The sequence below is a fragment of the Triticum dicoccoides genome, chromosome 2B (assembly GCF_002162155.2).
Source record: "Triticum dicoccoides isolate Atlit2015 ecotype Zavitan chromosome 2B, WEW_v2.0, whole genome shotgun sequence".
In the NCBI taxonomy this organism is placed as follows: domain Eukaryota; kingdom Viridiplantae; phylum Streptophyta; class Magnoliopsida; order Poales; family Poaceae; genus Triticum; species Triticum dicoccoides.
The window spans coordinates 52,794,244-52,814,282 of record NC_041383.1 but is presented as its reverse complement, the minus strand read 5'-3'; the positions used below and the strand labels follow the sequence as shown (position 1 = coordinate 52,814,282).

Here is a 20,039-nt window from a genome sequence, read left to right as displayed (position 1 = left end):
AGCTCGGCGTTTGAATGTGGACTGAAACGCGAGATATCTCGGCGTTTCTATATGGAGATGAAACGCCACGGGCTGTGGTGTTGCTAAAAGGGTCAGATCGTGAAATACTTTCATGTCGAGTTTATTTTGTGGCAAAGATTATTGAAAAGGTCAGAATAGTGATTTCGGCCATAAGTAGAAGAGTGGAACAAGGACTTTTGCAAGAAAAACGTGTGCAGGCTGAGTTATGGGCTGTGACCATCTTCCACGCGCCGCCGAAGCGAGGGCTAGCCTGCCAAGAAAATGGCTGCTGGGGTTTGACTCTCCGAGGACCGAGGCGGAGGAAGCTGTGGGCGAGAGCGAATCCGTCGAGCCGCGCGCTGCGCGACCGGAAGGAGAAACCCTTGGCGAGGCTGGCGCGGCGACGGCCACTGGTGGCGTCGTCACCGAGCCGCACGGGCTCGGGAGGTCGTCGGCCGCGCGTCGAGGCGGCGAGGGAGGGAACTGCTGGAGGCGTTCGATGGCGGCCGGGGAGAAAGCAAGCGGGCGCGGCGGCCGGCGGGGGAGTCGCCGAAGGCTCAAAGCATCACACCGTCGGGTAGATGGGTACCGGAGTCCGAGCACGAAGATCCAACGGCTGAGAGAGCATATTCGAGATTACTGTTACATTGTGTAGCTACCGTCACATTTCGGACATCTTTTTTTTCCTGAAGAAACATTTCATCAACTACCAGAGCCAGAAATGAAAAATATGAAGTAAATCGATCATACTAGATTATAATATTTTCTACGAAAACATCAAATCTACTATAAAAGTTCACCGGAAAAACAAAACATCTCAAATTATAATAAAAACTACATCGAGCTTCTGATATTCCCGAACAACCACTACAGCCGTCAGAATTAGAACCGGCCTGGCTTTGTTGATGACATTCGGAAAGTCTTCGTGCACGTGGACTATGGACCGGCGTCTTGAAGCCATAGTTGTCGTTGTTGAACACTTTGCATAGATCTCAAACACCTAACATCAAATATCACCACATGAGGAGAAATCCCAACCTCATTGCCCCAAGGAGACGACATGAATCTACACTTGATCTCCGTCGACTACGACCAAATGAACTCGAGGAGGATCAAAATTCGAAAGACAAACTTGAAGAAGAAGCACCGTCGACAGCCCGAATGCCACGTCTGCAAGGACTAAAGAACCCTAACCTAAACTACTAACTGGAGCGGAAGCACCAGGATTACCCTCCCCGTCAACGGCAGCCGAGGCGGCAGGTAAAGGGGAGGCGAATCCACAAGCCCGCCGGTGAGGCCTAGAGGTGAGAGTTTGTCCTAACCGCTTAGGGTTATGGGAGGAAATAAGAGGAATTGATTTATTTTCTTGTAAATAGTCTAATATATTTGAAACTTTTTTTGGCAGCATACATGGTCTAACGCATAGTACTCATGTTTAAAGTTTCGAAACAAAAATGAGTTATGTGTATTATGAGCAAAATGTAGCAATATTAATATTCCCTTCATTCCATAATGTAGTGCATATTTTGATTTTTTTTAAGTTAAACATGTTTACGTTTGACCAAGTTTCTAGAATCAATTATTAACATCTAAAATACTAAATAAATAGAATATAAAATTACACTTCATGATGAATCTAATGATACAAATTTTGTATTATGGATGTTGATAATTTTTTCTTTAAACTTGGTCAAACATGTAGACATGTTTGACTTTTATAAACGAAAATATGCACTGCATTTTGGAATGAAGGGAGTACTATATAAAAGCTACTATTCATGGTTTTTGTAGCTTTTTTTTCGCTCATAATACGACTTGGCTCATTTTGTTCCGAAAGTTTAAACATGAGTGCTACGCTAGACTATGGTTTTCGCCAAAAAAAATCAATTTTGTTGCCATTTACTATTTAAAAAAAAATTGCTGGCAAGATTCATTGTATGGAGGTTTGGAAGCTTACCCAGCTCTTCAGTCGATGGCGAAGCTTACTCAACTTCCTTTTTACATTTCCTGTTCTTTTCCATTCTTCAAATATTTTATCTCCATTTACTTATATTTATTTCATAATTTCTAGAATAAAATGTTCCCTATCCAAAGCGTCTTTCCATTTTCCATATTTTCTATGTTTTCACTATTTTTAGTGTTTTATACTGTATGTTATAAGGGGCCAAATCTGACTGGTTTCAAAAGTTGAGTGTCAACTACGTCTCATTTCAGACTTTACGACCAAAACTAGATCCAGCCAATAGTTAACCCCAAAAGAAGGGATATTTTTTTTTTTGCATCGACAAAAGAAGGATTTACGATTTTAAACCGGATGTAAGATTCGACAGAAAAATACCTAGTACAGTTTATGCTACTAAGGAATTTCGCCATACACAATGGCGGAGCTTCTCGGGGGCGAACCTGGGCGGTCGCCCCCCCAGCAAAAATGAAACTTTTTTAATACCCCATCATAGTAACGAGGCGGCACTGCACACACCAGCCCATAGGGCCCTTTTAACATCTCCGTACGGAGACAAACTAACTGCGATGTACAGCAGCCAGCGACCAACTCTGATTTCTCTCGTCTTTAGTCTTTCCTCTTGTCATCTTGTGTGGACTTGCGGACTGGGAATGGCTGGGTGCCTCCCCTTGATGCAACAAGTGCCACCAAGGAGCTACAAGGCCGACCGCGCTCCACTCCTCGACAATGCGAGCGGTCTGCGTAGAGGTAGAGGTGAGGCACTGATCAGTCATCAGTGATCGTGCCTGCGTGTGGGCTAGTGAGCAGCAAGCAGTGAGCTAGTGAGCAGCAAGCAAGCAAGAGCAGTCTGCCCACCCACTCCCCGCTGGAAATTTCTTCCTGGTATAGATTCTTGCATCTTAATTTGTTGGGGTAAGTTTTAAATAGGTCATATATTTTGTACTAATTCTTTTTGTTTACATAACGGGTAGTGATGGTTAAAGGAAACCATTGCTGCATTTTACAAAAGAAAGAGAGGTGAATGTAAAGCTAATGAACCGATATTAACTGGATCAGAACCCCTGTTCAACCTATTAAAAAAAATCTATTCAACCTCCTCTATTATTGCAGATGTTCTTGCCATTTAAGAGCACAAAGAAACGAAGAGCTGATTTTTAGTGTGATTAACTCAATACTCCATGGTTAAATAATATTTTGGTATATTTTTTCCATTGACTAGCTTTTATAGATATAATGAACGTTTGAAATGCGATTAATGTACTTACCTAAGTTTCTCAATACTTTTCAATATCTTATTTGTCGTAGTGATACAGTTCCTTATTGAGGAAGAAAAAAAATGTTCGCCCCTCCTGAGATTTCTTTCAAGCTCCGCCACTGGCCATACATACACTTTAAGATCAAAATGAAAACAACCAGCAAACCCGCAACAAAGGATAGTTGACACTTCCAGTAGCCAACTGTCGCTAGCTTCAAATCACATTGGGCACTTGCACTTTCAGTAGATTGGGTACGATATGCAAAATTACATTCTTAACGATAACAAATCAGCATGCTCTAACAGAGGTCAAATATTCGTCAATCGTCATGATGGCGTTCCAGAAAGTCGTCTCTGAGAGCAGAAAGTTTTGCACAAACATCTTTCATTCCAGGTCTGTCCTTCGGAGATTCGACGGTACATGACAGCCCAAGAGCAACCAATGGGACAACATATCTCTGCATCCATGCTTCTACACACCCTTGATGCTCCTCATGCGCCATATGAGGATCTAGCATCTCCGCAACTAGGTCAGGGAACATGGATTCAGAGAAAATGGGAAGGGTAAGCCCATCGACGAACATATCATCGGTTGGTCGTTTTCCGGTAAGCAACTCTAGCAGAAGCACTCCAAAACTATACACGTCAGCTCCTGCAGAGATCTTGCAGCCCAGCCCGTACTCTGCAAATGCACTCAAATACTCAATAAGCCATGCATACATACATGAAGGGAAAATGCGCTGTACAGGTGAAACAATACACATACGTACAAAGTAAACTCACCAGGTGCTATGTATCCAATAGTCCCTCCGACATCAACCAGGCTTTTACGAATAACCTGGCCTGGTAATAGAAACTTTGCTGAGCCAAAGTCACTGAGCCGTGCAGTCATGTTATCGTCCAAAAGGACATTGTGTGGCTTCAAATCACAGTGGATCAAAGGAGGCGTCAGTTGGTTGTGGACATAATCCAGAGCAGAAGCGACATCTGTTGCTATGCATATCCTCTGGCCAAAGCTTAGCACTCTGTCTGGGATTACATTGTGCTGCTCAGAGTGCAACCATCTGTCAAGGCTGCCATTAACCATGAACTTGAAGACCAGTGCTTTGAACTCATGGTTTTTTGAATCAAGTGTCGAGCATAGGGTCATAGGCCGCATTATATTCCGGTGGCGGGTGCTTCGTAGCACCTCACACTCGGTAAAGTAACTACCATATCCACCAGGCTCATTCAGGTTGAATACTTTGATAGCAACTAGGCTCCTGTCAGACTTGAAACTACCGACATAAACTGATCCGGTACAGGTTGAGCTGATAGTATGGACCGAAGAAAACCAGTTGGTAGCTGTCAGAATGTCACCATATGATATCTTCTTCAGAGTCTCCTTGTGGTTAGAACATGCAACCACTTCTCTTATCTTCTGGTTGGCAACTGCTTCTCTTTTCTTCCGGTTGGCAACTTTACATAACACACCAGGAATCTTATTACACCTTGGAAATGTAAGCTGCGCCCTTCTTTTCCAAACAGTGACAACCAAATATAACAATAACACAGCAGCAATTAACGGTGTAATTATCATTATTATTCTTAGCAAGGGCACATGGTTCTTTGTTTGGGTGTCATCACAAATTGGAAGCCCTAGCATGGAGACTCTTGCACCCAACATCCTATTGCCATCCAAAACTACCATACTCGAGTTCCTAAAGCATCCACCAGAGGGAATTGGCCCTTCAAAGTTGTTGTACGATAGATCCAGCTTGTCCAACAAAGTGAGGTCGCCAAAGAATTCTGGCACTGAACCAGATAAAATATTTCGAGCTAGATTAATCTGCTGGATGGACCGCAACTTCCTGAAACTTTGAGGAATTTGCCCTTCAAGCATGTTTTTCTCCATGCGCAAGAACAATAAAGTAAGATAGCTTCCAAGAGCTTCAGGAATCGTTCCAAACAACATATTGTTGGAAACATTCAGAAGAGCAAGATTTGCCAAATTACCAACTTCTGATTGTATTTCTCCTATGAGCTTGTTGTACGAAAAGTCCACACCCAAGGAAAGTGGAGGGCGATCAAAAAGTTTGACTGGTATTGACCCATCAAGGCTGTTAGTAGACAAGTTTAGTTCAAGAAGTCCCTTGCACTGACCTAAACTATCAGGTATGTTTCCACTCAAGTTGTTATCATCAAGATAAAGCTTGCCCAGTTGAGTAATGTCACCGACTGAGGGAGGGATCTGACCTGATAATTTGTTCTTTGATAGATTTAGGACATATCGGTTTTGCAGCTTTCCAATGGTAGAAGGTATGCTTCCAGAAAGAAAATTACTTTCCATCCTAAGAGAAGTGAGATTAACAAGATTGCTAATTTCAACAGGTATGGAGCCTGAAATTTTGTTTGACCCAAGCGACAAATCTTGCAGCCTCGTGGAAAGATTAACAACTGCTGCAGGTAAGCTGCCATTGAAACTTTGTAAGCTGGGTGCAATTTGCTAGAGATGTAAGAAATGATCAGTCATGTGCTTCTAGCAAGTTGCTCCCCAAAACTAACTGGCTCAAGTTTGCCAAAGAACCAAGAGATGGAACACGGCCATTTAGTGAGTTGTCTGAAAGATCAAGCATTTGAAGATTTGACATGTTGGTTAGTGAAGTAGGGATCAAGCCCTCCAGCCTGTTGCTTCCCATAATTAGGGACTGGAGGGTTGGTAGTGAGTGACCAATGTAAGATGGTAACTGTCCAACAAGGCCATTGCTGCCAACACTAAAGTTTTTGAGTGATGACATGTTATAAAGGGAAACCGGGACATTACCTGATAAACTGTTGAAACTTAGGTCAAGCTCAAGCAGTTTTGTAGTGTGACCTATAGTTTCTGGAATTAATCCTGATAGCTTATTTTGGCCGAGCAATATAGAAGTGAGGGAAGAAACATTTCCTATTGAAGGAGGTATGTTTCCAGAGAGGAAGTTCTCTGTCAGGCAAAGAAATTTGAGTGCTGTGACCTTATGGAAACGTGGTATGAGACCAGTGAAAGAATTCTTCTGGAGATCAACCACAGCAAGCTTAGATGAATTATCAAACAAAGTAGAAGGGATCTCTCCTGAGAGGTTATTACGTGACAGTATAAGTGTGCTGAGTGAGGAGCAATCGGTCAATGAGAGAGGAATACCACCGGTAAGGGTGTTGTTTGCAAGATATACATAGCTAAGAGAATTGCTAGCGCCTAAGGAAATGGGGATGTTACCTTGAAGATAGCTGCCGGCAAGATTCAGTGTATGGAGGTTTGGAAGCATACCCAACTCTTCAGGGATAGTTCCCGAAAGATTATTATAGGCAAGGTTCATCCTGGATAGAAATGTCAAGTTGCCCAGGCATCCAGATAACTTCCCACTGAGACGAGCATAGTTGAAGTTAAGAGAGGCCACCCGGGGTGGAAACTTTGTGCGGCAAGTGACCCCTTTCCAGCCGCAAAAGTTAAGTGAGTCGTCACTCCATGAGTCAAGGATGCCAAGGGGATAAGAGCTGATGCCGGACTTGAAGCAGAGGAGGGCCTGGCGATCAATCTCCGACTTGTTTGCTTGTGCTGCTTCGAGTATTGTAGTCCTGACGGAGAAAAGGATGAGTAAAATATAGAGTAGAGTAAACATTGAGGGCATGATTCCAGTTTACAGGATGTGGAAGAACCAAGGAGTTGGAGTGGTTTAGACTGGAGCTTGGGTGATCTACCTTTGTGCGTGGAGGCCATTTAAAGATTTTTTTCTGCTGGAAGGAATGGGCCTGGAGTTAAGCTCGACTAAGTTGACTTGACTTGATACAGGTCATCTCACCCTGAACGTGATGCAAGGGTAAAGAAAAGTAGAAGAATAAAACAAAGACTTGAGAAAGAAAACGTGTGCAGGCTGAGTAATGTGCTGTCACTAGTAGAATTGCAGTGAGCAAAATATAAATTCCAAGAGCAAAAGTGACAATTATTTTGACAGCGACACAAAGATGCTGTAAGACTAGTCCTGGCTCATGCTCATACCGTGATTGTAACCTGCGGACACGAAGACAAACCAATCCACTGACGTCCACTGAAGTTTTGAGATTTGATAGCGTCGACCCAAGACCACAAAGAGCAAACTGATTCTGCATTGCAATTTCGTGTTCTTTTTAATCAAAAGAGGGGGTTCTCTCCGATTTCATTAACGAAATCACCAAACGAAGCATCCAGCATGTCCCCAGCGTCACCCTACCCAACCTACAACTGCTAAGCAGGTTCAAGAAGTTCAGAGAAGATAACAAGTCTCCACACTGGGGAGAAATTTCGTGTGGCCCTAACATGCTTCATAACTGAATCTGAATGGGGCAACACAGCATTGAAAACTGGATTCTTTTGGCGTATTTCATCCAATTTAGCATGGAAAATTAGGAATCTACGGCAGAACTCACCGGCAACTACTGCTCACTCACTCGTCTTCCACGCCGTCGAAGTGAGGGTTGGCCTGCCCATCGAATTTTTGCTGGGGCCGCCGCGGAGGAGGCAGCGGACGAGAGCAAATCCAGCGAGCCGCAGGCTGCAGATCCGGACGGAGGAAATCTAGGCGAGGCTCGCGCGGCGTCGGCGGGCAGGCGGCGGCCAGTGGTGGCGTTGCCACCGAGCCGCACGGGCTCTGGAGGTGGCGTGTGGCGGGCGAGGGGACTGCTGGAGGCGTTCGATGCCGGCCGGGGAGAAGGCAAGCGGGCGCGGCGGACGGCGCGGGAGTCGTCGGAGGCTCGGAGCCTCACACCGTCAGGTAACGGGGCCCGAGCAGGAGGATCCAACGGCTGAGGGCGCATCTTCAAGTTCACTGTTACGTTGTGTAGCCACCGTTACGTTTCACACAGTGCCAGAACCAGAAATGAACACGTGTACCCTCGAATTTTATTTCATTTTTGAAAGCGTGTACATAAACAGAGAAGTTTGAAAATATCTCTTTCTAGCTTGATCAATTTATGTATAAGAATGAGGCTAGTGACATTAAACTTCTGCCTCTTCATTATGATTTATGAAGTCGAGTAGTACATGACAAAACTCTCAATTCCAACTAGATTGCATATGGAAGGTCTTCACGCTACATCGTCTTTGACATAAATCGATCACATTACGATTTTACTGCTATATAAATTCTCACAAGAAAATATTGCTACAAAGATGAGCCATACAATAAAAATCTCATACAGGATATTTTTTTAGGACATTCTAACAATTTTTGGTGTATAATCAATTGATTTCTCTCTCTTCATTTGTACCGGTGAAATGCATAGATGAGAGCCCTTGACCCAACGGCGTAGTCAGGCCCGGGCAGGCCGGTCGATGACCCGGAGTATATATGCTGTCGAATCTATTCGCGGACTGTAACATCACAGGCATCGTTTGATACTGTAGCAATGCTAATAGTCCGAGGCTTGCCCAAAGCCTGACCTAATAAGGGTTTTGTCTCTGTCGTGATTGTTGTAGCCACGCTCAAGCTTATTTTTCTGCGACGGTGCTAATGCATGAGGAAGACAAATGCATCGTAACAATTTCTCGTGAAAGACTACCTTTTTTTCTATCCTAATAAATTCTTGCCCATGGTCGAACCATGTAACCATGTGCCCCATGATAACCAGTGAACATGAGGGGTGGCCTTCGGCAAGCCACAAACCTAATTATCTATTCCCTTCGTCTCATAATATAATAACGTTTTTTAAACTGTTTTAACTTCAAAAATGCCCTTATATTATGAGATGACGTATAGTAAAATAAATAGTGGCTAATTGATTTTTTTTTGAAATAGAGAGTTGTATTAATTAAGTAGAGAAACATAGTTCGTACAATCGTGCAAGGCCTCACTCAACACGCAGGTTGGCACAGAGCCTTGCATAACCCCACCACGCAACTCTCTACGCCCCAACTGGGTAAGACTATGAGCTAACCTATTGTCCCTTCTATCTACTTTGCAAACTTTTACTTCTCTGTTCCCTTTCATGGCTTGAAACTCCTTTACAATTGTTGCAACCTCCGATCTATCAATAGACGAGAGGATAAGCGCCTTTGTCACCGAGCTGCAATCCGTCTCGATGATTAAGGGTAGATTCGTCCCCGACATTGCCATCCTTAGTCCTTCTAGGCAAGCCATGGCTTCCGCGCAGTCCGCTTCATTGCACCGCGGTATATAATCCCAAACTGATAAGATAATTCTTCCATCATGATCTCGACCAGCCGAATGTGGTTAATTGATGGTGCAACGGGCCAGCCGAATCAAATCGTGAGCCGCATATGTGATATGTGCGGTGCAACAAAGCAGCAACATATGCCGTTCACACTAGCTAGAGAAGCAGAGAATGCGAGTTCACGACTAATGGGTTCACAACTTTACTCAACATGCAGTAGTTATATACACTTGTACCGCATGCACCTAAGAATTGTACCACAACTATTAAGTGGAAGGTAAGTTATATTATTAAGGAAATTATTTGGCTACTAGGGGACCTCCACGCGGCGTATCACCTTGGAGGCAGCCCTAGGGGTCATAGTTCTTGTATTTCATATAGGGCACGGTGCACATCATGACGGCCGACTTCACCTAATCGTATGGTATCCTCTGCCCACCAGGTTTAAGTCCTGGTGCTCGCATTATTTTTGGATTTATTTCAGGATTTTCAGCGATGCGCTTTCAGTGGGAGGAGATATTTCCATCGATGACGAGGTGCCTACCGTGACTTCATAAACCTCAAGATGATATGCCGGCTCAGTCTCTCGGAGGCTCTCATAGGGGTAGGGTGTGGGTGTGTGTGTTCATAGGAATGAGTGTATGCACGTATATACGAGCGCTTGCGTTTGTACTGTGTGTTCAAAAAAAACTATTAAGTGGAAGGTAAGATATATTATTAAGGAGATTATTTGGCTACTAGGGGACGCCCACACGGCTTATCACCTTGGAGGCAGCCCCTGAAGGAAATATGCCCTAGAGGCAATAATAAAGTTATTATTTATATTTCCTCATATCATGATAAATGTTTATTATTCATGCTATAATTGTATTAGCCGGAAACATGATACATGTGTGAATACATAGACAAACTTAAAGTCACTAGTATGCCTCTACTTGACTAGCTCATTAATCAAAGATGGTTATGTTTCCTAACCATAGACATGAGTTGTCATTTGATTAACGGGATCACATCATTAGGACAATGATGAGATTGACATGACCCATTTCGTTAGCTTAGCACTTGATCATTTAGTATGTTGCTATTGTTTTCTTCATGACTTATACATGTTCCTACAACTATGAGATTATGCAACTCCCGTTTACCGGAGGAACACTTTGTGTGCTATCAAACGTCATAATGTAACTGGGTGATTATAAAGGAGTTCTACAGGTGTCTCTAAAGGTACATGTTAAGTTGGCATATTTCGAGATTAGGTTTTGTCACTCCGATTGTCGGAGAGGTATCTCTGGGCCCTCTCGGTAATGCACATCACTATAAGCCTTGCAAGCAATGTAGCTAATGAGTTAGTTACGGAATGATGCATTATGTAACGAGTAAAGAGATTTGCTAGTAACGAGATTGAACTAGGTATTGAGATACCGACGATCAAATCTCGGGCAAGTAACATATCGATGATAAAGGGAACAACGTATGTTGTTATGCGGTTTGACCGATAAAGATCTTCGTAGAATATGTAGGAGCCAATATGAGCATCCATGTTCCGCTATTGGTTATTGACCGGAAACGGTTCTCGGTCATGTCTACATAGTTCTCGAACCCGTAGGGTCCGCACGCTTAAGGTTTCGATGACAGTTATATCATGAGTTTATGAGTTTTGATGTACCGAAGTTTGTTCGGAGTCCCGAATGTGATTACGGACATGATGAGGAGTCTCGAAATGGTCGAGACATGAAGATTAATATATTGGAAGCCTATATTTGGATGTCGGAAGTGTTTCGGGTGAAATCGGGATTTTACCGAAGTACCCGGTTACCGGAACCCCCCGGGGGCTTAATGGGCCTACACGGGCCTTAGTGGAGAAGAGGAGAGGAGGCAAGGGCTGGGCCGCGCGCCCCTCCCCCCTAGTCCGAATAGGACAAGGAGAGGGGGGCGGCGCCCCCCCTTTTCCTTCCTCTCTCTCCCTCCTCTTTCCCACCTTCTCCTACTCCAACAAGGAATGAGGGAGTCCTACTCCCGATGGGAGTAGGACTCCCCTTGGCGCGCCCCCTCCTAGGCCGGCCGCCCCCTCCCCCCTTGCTCCTTTATATACGGGGCAGGGGGGCACCTCTAGACACAACAATTGATCTCTTGATCTCTTAGCCGTGTGCGGTGCCCCCCTCCACCATAGTCCTCCTCGATAATATTGTAGCGGCGCTTAGGCGAAGCCCTACGACGGTAGAACATCAAGATCGTCACCACGCCGTCGTGCGGACGGAACTCTTCCCTGACATTCTGCTAGATCGGAGTACGGGGATCGTCATCGAGCTAAACGTGTGCTAGAACTCGGAGGTGCCGTAGTTTCGGTGCTTGATCGGTCGGGCCGTGAAGACGTACGACTACATCAACCGCGTTGTTCTAACGCTTCCGCTTTCGGTCTACGAGGGTACATGGACTACACTCACCCCTCTCGTTGCTATGCATCACCATGATCTTGCATGTGCGTAGGATTTTTTTTGAAATTACTACGTTTCCCAACAGTGGCATCCGAGCCTGGTTTTATGCGTAGATGTTATATGCACGAGTAAAACACAAGTGAGTTGTGGGCGATACAAGTCATACTGCTTACCAGCATGTCATACTTTGGTTCGGCGGTATTGTTGGATGAAGCGGCCCGGACCGACATTACGCGTACTCTTATGCGAGACTGGTTCTACCGACGTGCTTTGCACACAGGTGGCTGGCGGGTGTCTATTTCTCGAACTTTAGTTGAACCAAGTGTGGCTACGCCTGGTCCTTGCGAAGGTTAAAACAACACTAACTTGACAAACTATCGTTGTGGTTTTGATGCGTAGGTAAGAACGGTTCTTGCTCAGCCCGTAGCAGCCACGTAAAATTTGCAACAACAAAGTAGAGGACGTCTAACTTGTTTTTGCAGGGCATGTTGTGATGTGATATGGTCAAGACGTGATGCTCTATTTTATTGTATGAGATGATCATGTTTTGTAACCGAAGTTATCGGCAACTGGCAGGAGCCATATGGTTGTCGCTTTATTGTATGAAATGCAAACGCCCTGTAATTGCTTTACTTTATCACTAAGCGGTAGCGATAGTCGTAGAAGCAATAGATGGTGTAACGACAACGATGCTACGATGGAGATCAAGGTGTCGCGCCGGTGACGATGGTGAACACGATGGTGCTTTGGAGATGGAGATCACAAGCACAAGATGATGATGGCTATATCATATCACTTATATTGATTGCATGTGATGTTTATCCTTTATGCATCTTATCTTGCTTTGTTGACGGTAGCATTTTAAGATGATCTCTCACTAATTATCAAGAAGTGTTCTCCCTGAGTATGCACCGTTGCGAAAGTTCTTCGTGCTGAGACACCATGTGATGATCGGGTGTGATAGGCTCTACGTTCAAATACAACAGGTGCAAAACAGTTGCACACGCGGAATACTCAGGTTTAACTTGACGAGCCTAGCATATACAGATATGGCCTCGGAACACGGAGACCGAAAGGTCAAAAGTGAATCATATAGTAGATATGATCAACATAGTGATGTTCACCATTGAAAACGACTCCATCTCACGTGATGATCGGACATGGTCTAGTTGATTTGGATCACGTGATCACTTAGATGACTAGAGAGATGTCTGTCTAAGTGGGAGTTCTTTAGTAATATAATTAATTAAACTTAAATTTATCATGAACTTAGTACCTGATAGTATTTTGCTTGTCTATGTTTGTTGTAGATAGATGGCTCGTGCTGTTGTTCCGTTGAATTTTAATGCGTTCCTTGAGAAAGCTAAGTTCAAAGATGATGGTAGAAATTACACGGACTGGGTCTGTAACTTGAGAATTATCCTCATTGCTTCACAGAAGAATTACGTCCTGGAAGCACCGCTGGGTGCCAGGCCTGCTGCAGATGCAACTGACGACGTTAAGAACGTCTGGCAGAGCAAAGCTGATGACTACTCGATAGTTTAGTGTGCCATGCTTTACGGCTTAGAACCGGGACTTCAACGACGTTTTGAACGTCATGGAGCATATGAGATGTTCCAGGAGTTGAAGTTAATATTTCAAGCAAATGCCCGAATTGGGAGATATGAAGTCTCCAATAAGTTCTATAGCTGTAAGATGGAGGAGAATAGTTCTGTCAATGAACATATACTCAAAATGTCTAGGTATAATAATCACTTGATTCAACTGGGAGTTAATCTTCCCGATGATAGTGTCATTGACAGAATTCTTCAATCACTGCCACCAAGCTACAAGAGCTTCGTGATGAACTATAATATGCAAGGGATGGACAAGACTATTCCCGAGCTCTTCACAATGCTAAAGGCTGCGGAGGTAGAAATCAAAAGGAGCATCAAGTGTTGATGGTCAATAAGACCACCAATTTCAAGAAAAAGGGTAAAGGGAAGAAGAAGGAGAACTTCAAGAAGAACAACAAACAAGTTGCTGCTCAAGAGAAGAAACCCAAATCTGGTCCTAAGCTTGAGACTGAGTGCTTCTACTTCAAGCAGACTGAACATTGGAAGCAGAACTGCCCCAAGTATTTGGCGGATAAGAAGGATGGCAAGGTGAACAAAGGTATATGTGATATACATGTTATTGATGTGTACCTTATTAATGCTCGCAGTAGCACCTGGGTATTTGATACTAGTTCAGTTGCTAGTATTTGCAACTTGAAACAGGGACTACAGATTAAGTGAAGATTGGCTAAGGACGATGTGACGATGCGCGTGGGAAATGGTTCCAAAGTCGATGTGATCGCAGTCGGCACGCTACCTCTACATTTACCTTCAAGATTAGTTTTAGACCTGAATAATTGTTATTTGGTGCCAGCGTTAAGCATGAACATTATATCTGGATCTTGTTTGATGCGAGATGGTTATTCATTTAAATCTAAGAATAATGTTGTTCTATTTATATGAGTAATATCTTTTATGGTCATGCACCCTTGAAGAGTGGTCTATTTTTATTAAATCTCGATAGTAGTGATACACATATTCATAATGTTGAAGCCAAAAGATGCAGAGTTGATAATGATAGTGCAACTTATTTGTGGCACTACCGTTTGGGTCATATTGGTGTAAAGCGCATGAAGAAACTCCATACTGATGGACTTCTGGAATCACTTGATTATGAATCACTTGGTACTTGCGAACCGTGCCTCATGGGCAAGATGACTAAAACACCGTTCTCCGGAACTATGGAGCGAGCAACCGATTTGTTGGAAATCATACATACTGATGTATGTGGTCCTATGAATATTGAGGCTCGCGGCGGGTATCGTTATTTTCTCACCTTCACAGATGATTTGAGCAGATATGGGTATATCTACTTGATGAAACACAAATCTGAAACATTTGAAAAGTTCAAAGAATTTCAGAGTGAAGTGGAAAATCATCGTAACAAGAAAATAAAGTTTCTACGATCTGATCGTGGAGGAGAATATTTGAGTTACGAGTTTGGTTTACATTTGAAGCAATGCGGAATAGTTTCGCAACTCACGCCACCCGGAACACCACAACGAAATGGTGTGTCCGAACGTCGTAATCGTACTTTACTAGATATGGTGCGATCTATGATGTCTCTTACTGATTTACCGCTATCGTTTTGGGGTTATGCTTTAGAGACGACCGTATTCACGTTAAATAGGGCACCATAAAAATCCGTTGAGACGACGCCTTATGAACTATGGTTTGGCAAGAAACCAAAGTTGTCGTTTCTTAAAGTTTGGGGCTGCGATGCTTATGTGAAGAAACTTCAACCAGATAAGCTCGAACCCAAATCGGAGAAACGTGTCTTCATAGGATACCCAAAAGAGACTATTGGGTACACCTTCTATCACAGATCCAAGGGCAAGATTTTTGTTGCTAAATTCGGATCCTTTCTAGAGAAGGAGTTTCTCTCGAAAGAAGTGAGTGGGAGGAAAGTAGAACTTGATGAGGTAACTGTACCTGCTCCCTTATTGGAAAGTAGTTCATCACAAGAGCCGGTTCCTGTGACAACTACACCAATCAGTGAGGAAGCTAATGATATTGATCATGAAACTTCAGATCAAGTTACTACCGAACCTCGTAGGTCAACCAGAGTAAGATCCACACCAGAGTGGTACGGTAATCCTATTTTGGAAGTCATGTTACTTGACCATGGCGAACCTACGAACTATGAGGAAGCGATGATGAGCCCAGATTCCGCAAAATGGCTTGAGGCCATGAAATCTGAGATGGGATCCATGTATGAGAACAAAGTATGGACTTTGGTTGACTTGCCCGATGATCGGCAAGCCATCGAGAATAAATGGATCTTCAAGAAGAAGACTGACGCTAATGGTAATGTAACTGTCTACAAAGCTCGACTTGTTGCGAAAGGTTTTCGACAAGTTCAAGGGGTTGACTACGATGAGACTTTCTCACCCGTACCGATGCTTAAGTCTGTCCGAATCATGTTAGCAATTGCCACATTTTATGATTATGAAATATGGCAAATGGATGTAAAAACTGCATTCCTGAATGGATTTCTGGAAGAAGAGTTGTATATGATGCAACCAGATGGTTTTGTCGATCCAAAAGGTGCTAACAAAGTGTGCAAGCTCCAGCAATCCATTTATGGACTGGTGCAAGCCTCTCGGAGTTGGAATAAACGCTTTGATAGTGTGATCAAAGCATATGGTTTTATACATACTTTTGGAGAAGCCTGTATTTACAAGAAAGTGAGTGGGAGCTCTATAGCATTTCTGATTTTATATGTAGATGACATATTGTTGACTGGAATTGATATAGAATTTCTGGATAGCATAAAGGCATACTTGAATAAAAGTTTTTCGATGAAATACCTCGGTGAAGCTGCTTACATATTGGGCATCAAGATCTATAGAGATAGATCAAGACGCTTAATTGGACTTTCACAAAGCACATACCTTGATAAAGTTTTTGAAAAAGTTCAAAATGGATCAGGCAAAGAAAGGGTTCTTGCATGTATTACATGGTGTGAAGTTGAGTCAGACTCAATGCCCGACCACAGGAGAAGATAGAGAGAAAATGAAAGATGTTCCCTATGCTTCAGCCATAGGCTCTATCATGTATGCAATGGTGTGTACAAGACCTGAAGTATGCTTAGCAATAAGTTTGGCAGGGAGGTACCAAAGTAATCCAGGAGTGGATCACTAGACAGCGGTCAAGAACATCCTGAAATACCTAAAAAGGACTAAGGATATGTTTCTCGTTTATGGAGGTGATAAAGAGCTAGTCGTAAATGGTTACGTCGATGCAAGCTTTGACACTGATCCGGATGATTCTAAATCGCAAACCGGATACGTGTTTATATTGAACGGTGGAGCCGTCAGTTGGTGCAGTTCTAAACAAAGCGTCGTGGCGGGATCTACATGCGAAGCGGAGTACATAGCTGCTTCGGAAGCAGCAAATGAAGGAGTCTGGATGAAGGAGTTCATTTCCGATCTAGGTGTCATACCTAGTGCATCAGGACCAATGAAGATCTTCTGTGACAATACTGGTGCAATTTCCTTGGCAAAGGAATCCAGATTTCACAAGAGGACCAAGCACATCAAGAGACGCTTCAATTCCATCCGGGACCAAGTCCAGGTGGGAGACATAGAGATTTGCAAGATACATACGGATCTGAATGTTGCAGACCCGTTGACTAAGCCTCTTCCACGAGCAAAACATGATCAGCACCAAGACTCCATGGGTGTTAGAATCATTACTATGCAATCTAGATTATTGACTCTAGTGCAAGGGCGATACTGAAGGAAATATGCCCTAGAGGCAATAATAAAGTTATTATTTATTTCCTTATATCATGATAAATGTTTATTATTCATGCTATAATTGTATTAGCTGGAAACATGATACACGTGTGAATACATAGACAAACTTAAAGTCACTAGTATGCCTCTACTTGACTATCTCATTAATCAAAGATGGTTATGTTTCCTAACCATAGACATGAGTTGTCATTTGATTAAAGGGATCACATCATTAGGAGAATGATGAGATTGACATGACCCATTGTGTTAGCTTAGCACTTGATCATTTAGTACGTTGCTATTGCTTTCTTCATGACTTATACATGTTCCTACAACTATGAGATTATGCAACTCCCGTTTACCGGAGGAACACTTTGTGTGCTACCAAACGTCACAACGTAACTGGGTGATTATAAAGGAGCTCTACAAGTGTCTCCAAAGGTACATGTTGAGTTGGCGTATTTCGAGATTAGGTTTTGTCACTCCGATTGTCGGAGAGGTATCTCTGGGCCCTCTTGGTAATGCACATCACTATAAGCCTTGCAAGCAATGTAGCTAATGAGTTAGTTATGGAATGATGCATTACGTAAGGAGTAAAGAGACTTGCCAGTAACGAGATTGAACTAGGTATTGAGATACCGACGATCAAATCTCGGGCAAGTAACATACCGATGACAAAGGGAACAACGTATGTTGTTATGCGGTTTGACCGATAAAGATCTTCGTAGAATATGTAGGAGCCAATATGAGCATCCAGGTTCCGCTATTGGTTATTGACCGGAAACGGTTCTCGGTCATGTCTACATAGTTCTCGAACCCGTAGGGTCCGCACGCTTAAGGTTTCGATGACAGTTATATCATGAGTTTATGAGTTTTGATGTACCGAAGTTTGTTCGGAGTCCTGAATGTGATTAAGGACATGACGAGGAGTCTCGAAATGGTCGAGACATGAAGATTGATATATTGGAAGCCTATATTTGGATGTCGGAAGTGTTCCGGGTGAAATTGGGATTTTGCCGGAGTACCGGGAGGTTACCGGAACCCCCCGGGGGCTTAATGGGCCTACATGGGCCTTAGTGGAGAAGAGGAGAGGAGGCAAGGGCTGGGCCGCGCGCCCCTCCCCACTAGTCCGAATTGGACAAGGAGAGGGGGGCGGCGCCCCCCTTTTCTTCCTCTCTCTCTCCCTCCTCTTTCCCCCCTTCTCCTACTCCAACAAGGAAGGAGGGAGTCCTACTCCCGGTGGGAGTAGGACTCCCCTTGGCGCGCCCCCTCCTAGGCCGGCCGCCCCCTCCCCCTTGCTCCTTTATATACGGGGGCAGGGGGGCACCTCTAGACACAACAATTGATCTCTTGATCTCTTAGCCGTGTGCGGTGCCCCCCCTCCACCATAGTCCTCCTCGATAATATTGTAGCGGCGCTTAGGCGAAGCTTTGCGATGGTAGAACATCAAGATCGTCACCATGCCGTCGTGCTGATGGAACTCTTCCCCGACATTCTGCTAGATCAGAGTACGGGGATCGTCATCGAGCTGAACGTGTGCTAGAACTCGGAGGTGCCGTAGTTTCGGTGCTTGATCGGTCGGGCCATGAAGACGTACGACTACATCAACCGCGTTGTTCTAATGCTTCCGCTTTCGGTCTACGAGGGTACGTGGACAACACTCTCCCCTCTCGTTGCTATGCATCACCATGATCTTGCGTGTGCGTAGGATTTTTTTTGAAATTACTACGTTCCTCAACAGCCCCAGGGTTGAGGTCCTCGTCGTCGTCTGCTCTAACGCTGCAATTTTGGACGAGAACCCGGTGTCACAGTCGGGTAGGCCACCACCACATTGTGGTTTCCAAGCATCGGCTTGAGAACTAAAATGCGACAGCGGTAGAAAACAGATCTAGCGTCGCCCCAAAAGAAGTCGATGGTGCCATCTACCTCACAGTAGAATTGCGTCTTGCTCTCTGCCAGCAATAATGTGTCTTGAAGCCCAACAAACTTGCACATGTAGAAAATGAACATGTTGGCCGCACTTTAAGATATACTCCCTCCGCATGGAATTACTAAACGCTCAAATGGATGTATCCAACACTAAAATTCCGGACGGAGGTAGTAATATTAAGTAGATTATTTGACTACTAGGGGACCTATGCCCCCCTCCCCCCTTCCAAAAAATCGACATGTTTCTTGCTTATCACTTTATAGATTTAGGTGTGACCTACACCCTACGTTCGGTGAACAATGTACGTTTGGCTTAAAAATTTGTCCACAAAAGAGTGTACTTTTATCTTTCCAATGCACTTTAAAGTAGAAAAAAATTCCCTTATCACACGGTAATCAAGACCAATAATATTCTACACATGGTCTCCTTCATTTTTACACGCACTTAGCTCATTCGGGGTTGAGTAATTAAAGAGGAGAGAGATGGAGACTTGCATCTTCATAATTTGTCCTAAAAAATTATATGTTAGAGTATCTTTAATAGCAAAATACCAATTCTTTTGACAAAAAAGCAGCTAGATGCTGATTTTCATTGATGAAGGAGATGGGTTCAAGTAGCTATTACAAACGCACACTCACACACAGCTTGCTGGAGCCGGCAGCCAGGTACAAGTGTATCAGGCGCTACCATGAGGACTCAAGGTGGATCAAAGAACTTGTTCATTGACGCCAAAGAAATGCTGGAATTTTGTCTATTTTGGGCCCCAATAACAGTTTCAGAAATTCCTAATAAATCCTAGAGGCCCATGCAGCCCATTCGTGCAAGGCAAGAGGTGGAACTAAAGTTTAGTCCCACATTGCTAGTTTAGAGGGAGTTGGACCTCTTTATAAGGGAGGCTCTTTCCCCACTTGTATGAGCATGAGAACAAGAGGGACATCCACGCGCGTTCCTCCTCC

The 20,039-nt window shown here is 43.9% G+C and overlaps 1 pseudogene; it reads right to left on the bottom strand.

Moving 5' to 3' along the window:
• Positions 1 to 3,296: 3,296 nt before the first annotated feature.
• LOC119362097 lies at positions 3,297 to 6,887 on the bottom strand (annotated as a pseudogene).
• Between the last annotated feature and the right edge of the window lie 13,152 nt (positions 6,888 to 20,039).